Source organism: Vicia villosa, linkage group LG4 (genome assembly GCF_029867415.1).
Source record: "Vicia villosa cultivar HV-30 ecotype Madison, WI linkage group LG4, Vvil1.0, whole genome shotgun sequence".
Classification (NCBI taxonomy): Eukaryota; Viridiplantae; Streptophyta; class Magnoliopsida; order Fabales; family Fabaceae; genus Vicia; species Vicia villosa.
The window spans coordinates 145500631-145507538 of record NC_081183.1 but is presented as its reverse complement, the minus strand read 5'-3'; the positions used below and the strand labels follow the sequence as shown (position 1 = coordinate 145507538).

At 28.4% G+C, this 6908-nt stretch overlaps 1 pseudogene; it reads left to right on the top strand.

Moving 5' to 3' along the window:
* The first annotated feature begins 279 nt into the window (after positions 1-279).
* Positions 280-1634, top strand: LOC131598018 (GDSL esterase/lipase At5g45910-like; annotated as a pseudogene).
* The last annotated feature ends 5274 nt before the right edge of the window (positions 1635-6908 follow it).

Genomic DNA, 6908 nt, shown 5'->3' with positions numbered 1-6908 from the left:
TGGAAAAAATAAAAAGTAGTAGTAACAATAATAGAAAAAATAATGGCAACAGGCAATATTTAGCTTAACAAATCTGTGTTCATTGGTGTGTATGAGTTGGATATGATTAGTTAGATATTACATCACAATTTTACAAAAATAAACAATAGTTAAGCAAGTTCCAGCGAACATTTGATAGATTGCTACAATATTGACAAATTAGTAATCATATATAAAGTTGATCATTCTCATTTCTAAACACACATCAATATTAGTTCTTTGCTATCCTTCTATAACGCCATGAATACCGTGATTCTCTTTAGTATCACAATCACTTGTGTTTTTTTTAGAAGTTTTGTTTCAGATGCTAATCCTTTACCATATGAAGCCATATTCAACTTTGGTGACTCAACAAGTGATACCGGAAATTCTGCATTTGACCACCTACCTATGGACAAAAGTAGTCCTTATGGTTCAACGTACTTCCATCATCCCGCAGGACATTTGTCCAATGGATGACTCATTATAGATTTTATAGGTACTTTTACACATAATAATAATTTGCAAGTACGCTAACATACTTTATTTTATATAGTTTTTAGGATTTAAATCAACAATACTTAACATTGATATATTTTTTACTGAAAAGTAAACTAGCTTACAATCATTTTAATTGTAGCTGAAGCATATGGATTGCCATTTTTACCGGCCTATAAGAATATCACCCAAAGTCAAGAGGGTATAAAAAAGGGAGTTAATTTTGCATATGCTGGTGCAACTGCACTTGAGTTTGAGTATTTCGTTCGTAGTGGAGTCAGACCACCAGCGACAAAAAACTCATTGAATGTGCAATTTGACTGGTTTAAGAAACTAAAACCATCATTGTGTAACAGTAAAGAAGGTTATTCTCCAACCCCTTGCATAATGTATATTTTGTGTCAGAAGCATGGATTTTCTTATATATGACTAACATAACTTTTGCTTTTATGTGAGTTCACAGAATGCAAAACCTTCTTCAAACAATCATTGTTTCTAGTAGGAGAGATTGGTGGAAATGATGTTTTTTCACATATTTCTAAAACCGTTATAGAACTTCGAGAAATAGTTCCCTTAATTGTTGAATCCATTACAAATACAACCTCGGTATGTTATATCAAATATTAAAAGTTAAACAATTTCTTCGTTTGTAGAATAATTATATTTTTTTAGATATTAATAAGTAATTAACATTATTTTATAAATGTGAGTGACTTATTTATTTCTCTATGCAAGTCATTAATTGGAGAAGGAGCAGTAGAACTAGTGGTTCCATGAAATTTTCCAATAGGCTGCAGTGCTGCAGTATTGGCTACGGTGAACAGTAATAAGAAAGAAGACTATGATGAATTTGGATGTTTGATACCTTATAACACTTTCACTTAATACTTTAATGAGCAGCTAAAAAAGTCTATAGAGACATTAAAACAGAAACACCCTCAGGCTAAGATAGTGTATTTTGACTACTACAACGATGCCAAACGCTTATTTCAAACACCACAACAATATGGGATGGAGCTCACTTTACAGAAGCAGCTTATAGACAAATAGCAAAAGGTTTAGTGGAAGGCCCATTTGCAAATCCTTCTCTAAAGCCTGCTCCTTTTAAGATAACATAAAACTCACGATGTCAAACATTATGAAAAAATTTCTTTGATAAACTATAAACATGATTAGATTTTATCTCTATTAGAAAAAGTTAAAACGTATTCTAAAAAAAAAATTTTTTTTTTCAAGTTGAATTATTATATGTAAATGAAACAAAAATGCCATTATATTTTCAATGGCTAAATATGTAAAGGATTAATTCACCATTGCATAGTAAATATTATTATATTTTGAAAAGAAATATTTTTTCTCAAAATATGTTTATATATATATATATATATATATATATATATATATATATATATATATATATATATATATATATATATATATATATATATATATATATATATATATATATATATATATATATATATATATAGGCTTAAATAGTCCCTTGGTCTCTGTAAGTTAGCGTGTTTTTAAATTTAGTCCTTGTATTTTTTTTTTTTGGTCCAAGTCCCCATATGTCAATTTATTGTTCACTATTGTTCACTTTGGTCCCTGACGTCCAACTTCCGTTACAAAAATGATGATGTGAAATGATGATGTGGCTAACGCTGCTGACGCGGGGGCCATTTTTTATGTTTTTTTTTATATTTAATGATTTAATAATTCCATGTAAGCCAACTTCTCCTGCTTTTTGATTTTGGTCCTTGTAGGATCAAATTATAACATTTTCAAAAATGTGGATAATGGGTTTCAAACCCACTCCCTTTAAATCATTTCTTTCATTCATTTCCACTAAGCCACTTGGGCTGGTTGATATTTATTTGCAATGCATGTTATTTGGTTATAAATGAGATAATTTTTTGAGTTTTGGTATTAATTTTTGTTTTGTTCTAATAAATAATAGTATACAATAATTAATAACTGCAAATATTTTACATAATATTTCATATTATTTCTATTATGCAATAATGATATTTTAATAGTTGATAAATATTAACGCTAAATAATTAATTTTTAACAATAAATCAATATAGTTAAATAATAATTGATAAATAATAATTAATGCTAAATAATTAATTTTTAACAATAAATTAATATAGTTGAATAATAATATTATATAATAACGCTAAATTAATATAGTTAAATAATAATTAACGCTAAATAATTAATTTGTAAAAATAAATTAATATAGTTAAATAATACTACCAAATGCATTAAATATTTTAACTATTTAATTAACGTGTAATTGAAATATTACAATAAATAATAAATAATATGTTTATGTTTATGTTTATGTTTATGTATAGATAATATGTTTATGTTTATGTTTATGTATAGATAATATTACATTAAATATGTTTATGTTTATGTATAAATATTTTAGACTTAATTAAATATATACATAATAATATTTTAATAGTTGATAAATATTAAAGCTAAATAGTTAATTTATTATATATTACAAATATTTATTAAATAGGTTAATAATTATTTTAACTATTTATTAAATATGAAATATTAAATATTTTAATTTGTAATGATAATATATTATAGTTAAATAATAATTAAAATGTTTCAAACTATTTAATATATATAAATTACTGTATATTATTATTTATTTAAAACAAAATAAAAAATAATACCAACACTTATAAATAATAAATATATTGCTGCTTATAAACAAAAATTAATACCAGAGCTTAAAAAGAATTATATTACTGCTTATAAACAAAACAATACTTACTGTATAAACAAAAATAATTATATTGTTGCTTATAAACAAAATAATTATATTGCTGCTTATAAACAAAACAATACATATTGTATATAAATTAATATAAGTGGCTTAGTGGTTAGGCAAATAAGTAAGAAGGACATGGTTCAAATCCTACTAACAAAATTAATAGCCTCATTAAAAATGCAAGGTAATCGAACATGGAGTTTGATTGTTGAGCGGTTGACAAAATGAATTACTAAAAAAATAGCAACAAAAAAACCAATAAAAAACAAATCACTGACACACTAATTGATAGTAATAAATTTGAATTTAATTATTATTAAGTTTTCAAAACAAAATATATGGTTTGACAGCGACTTACATGTTGTTACCGAAAATATTGGTATTTCCAACAAAAATTTTGTTATTGGAAAATGTTTTATTTTTATAAATAACAAATTATGTTCTACTGTATATTGCATTATTTATAGTTAAAATTTATATTATTGTCATCAACACGTGTAATTGAAATAAATATTTTTTCTTAACAATATGAGATTGATGACAATAATTTTTATTGGATAAGTCATCTTTGCCAACAATAATAACATTATTGAGAAATAAAGTAACTTAACACAACGACTTATATTAGTCGTTGTTATATGCTTATTAAAAATATGTATTATTTTTAGTGACAATAACTATTGTTGAGATAAATCACTTTTGTCAATAATAATGAAGTTGCTGATAAAAAAACAACTTTTTACAACAACTTAAATTAATTGTTGCAATATACATATAATTAGCAACAAATTGATTGTTGTTGAGAAAAAGTCGCTGCAAAATGTATTATTTCTTGTAGTGTGTATTAACATTCTCTCTTGATGAATCCAATGTTTGATATTTCTTCCTCCTATCTCTTATTTAAAAATACTCTCACTTGACCCTATATAATATATATATATATATATATATATATATAATAAAAAGATTTATAAAATTTAATGTTATTTTAAAATTGAGATTTTGAAGTATGTTGTGGAAATTGTAAAAGGTTTAGTTGAAGGTCATTTGCCAAATTCTTTTCAAAAATTAAGATAGGATAGAATTGATGTTCAAATATTAAGAAAATATTTATTTAAAAGTTTAAATGTATTATATAAAAATAATATAAATTTTTTTCGATATGAATTATCGTCTATAAATGAAATTAAAATATTATTATATTTTCTATAGTTATATAATCAAAAATTTAGTTTGACATAATAACTGTTTTTATTTTTTAAAGGAAAGATCAATTTTGATCCCTTACAAACATTACACGAGTAAAATTAATCCCTTATAAAAAAAATAAACAAAAATAAACCTGACTTAATCCCTTATAAAATTTAACCTGATCTTATTAGTCATTCTGTTAATTTTTTTTTTCAAACCTGTTTTTTCCTTCTTCAAAATTAATTTTTTCATACTTTTAAACCGTGATTGGACTGTCACGTTGGATTTTATTTTTTATTTTTTATTTTTTAAATACTAAATTGATTTTTTAATTTTAATTGTTGGATTTTATTTTTTATTTTTCATTTTTTAAATACTAAAAATTGATTTTTATTTTTAATTTCATTTAAAACAATTATGAATTAATAATATCAAAAAAAGCCAAAATTATTTCTTATAAAGAATCGAACTCAGAGTCTTTGAAAGACATCTTTGTGTCTTTACCACTAAACCAGTGTACATTCATTACAAGTAATTCCCATGATTTTTACTAATATTGACAAATTATGTACATAAATTCCTACCTATGAGGTCTCAAACGCAAGTCCCTTAAGGTAATTTTTTTTGTAAGCCAGAAATATATTGCAAGGAGAGCTAAATGTTCTCAACCGGGTTACAAAACGAGAAGGAGACAATACTCGACAAAAAAGAAAGATTACAAACCAATAGCAACTCAAGATAAATAAAACAGAGGATTCTTGCTAAATTCATAGAAATTGAAATTTGGGTGAGAACTCTTTCCAATGAACATCCACCTCCAAACCAACGCTTTGATGCTCCAAACAGTATCGAGAATGTTCCAAACATCGTTTCTGAAAACAATACCGTTCCTCAAAATCCACATGCTCCAACATGTGGCCAACCAAAAAATACCCACCTTACCAACCTTGACTTTGTCGCTAATACAAAAGGCTCTCCACGAAAGAAAACTCTCTTTGAAGCATTTGAAGCGAAAAAACTTCTTCCCTATCCAATCTTCGATCTCCCTCCAAATGAGGCAACCGAAGTCACAATCCAAGAGAGAGTGAATAAGAGTCTCCTCCGCATTTCCATAAAAAATGCACTTACGATCTTTGATAGGTATAGAAATACCCCTAAACAAGAGAAGATCTTCGGAAGGAAGTCTATTCCTACAACATCTCCACGCAAACAACTTGACTTTAAGCGGTAAACCCCCCTTCCAAAGTAATCCGAATATGTAATCAAATTTGTTTATCGGACCAAACGAGGCCCGAAAAAAACGCAGCATGTTATAGAAAGAACTAACCGAATAACAATCGTTCGGTTCCACTATCCACTCCACCAAGTCCAGCCCCTCTGAAACCGGCTGAGAATGCATTAGAACTGTGAGAAGTTCATGCTGCTCATCCGCCAGATTCTGCTGCAGCAGCAGCGTCCCAGGCTACTGGTTCCCGTCCGCCGCCGGTTGGAACAACACATCCGAAAGGCCCAGATTACCCCACTGCCAAGAATCATCAGACCACCCTCCCAAGCAAGCAACAACAGCATCCTTCAGAACAGACAAGGAAAACAAGGACGGAAACCGGTCCTTAAAACACCCATCTCCTGTCCAATTGCTATACCAAAAAGAAGTGTTAAACCCGTTGCCAATGCGAAAGCGGCAGTTCTCAATGAATAAATTCTTTTTATCCTTTGCGATAATTAAGGATAGATCTCTCCACCAAATTGAGTTTTTGCTACACTTCTCAATGGCATCTCCACCTTTCTCCATTTTCACATTAACGTCACCGTAGCGGGACTTTAAAACCCTATACCACAAAGCGTCATTTTCCTCTAAAATCCTCCATCTCCATTTTTGAAGGAGCGCCACATTGAAATCGTCGATCCTTTTGATTCCTAAACCACCTTTATCTTTAGGTAAACACACATCCTCCCAACTCACCCAATGGATTTGCCTTCTCTCCTCTGAACCACCCCAAAGGAAATTGCTTTGGATCCTATTAAACTCTTTGATAAAAGCGGCGGGAGCTTTGTAAAAAGAAAGCATAAAAATCGATAAACTACATAAAACCGATTTGAGAAGAGTTAATCTTCCCCAGAAGCTAAGAAACCTACCCTTCCACCCCTCTAACCTTTTCTTAGCCTTCTCAAGGAGCCCTTTCCACAAAGATAATCTTCTAGGACTACTACCGATAGGAATGCCTAAAAAAGTGAAATCTGGACTTTCCTTTTGACAAGCGAGGAACGTAGAAGCCATATCCATCCTACTAGAATTAATGTTTATTCCTATGAGCTTGCTTTTATGGAAATTTATCCCCAAACCCGAAACCAATTCAAAACCCCTCAAAACCGCCTTTATCGCCCAAAGATGATTCCAACT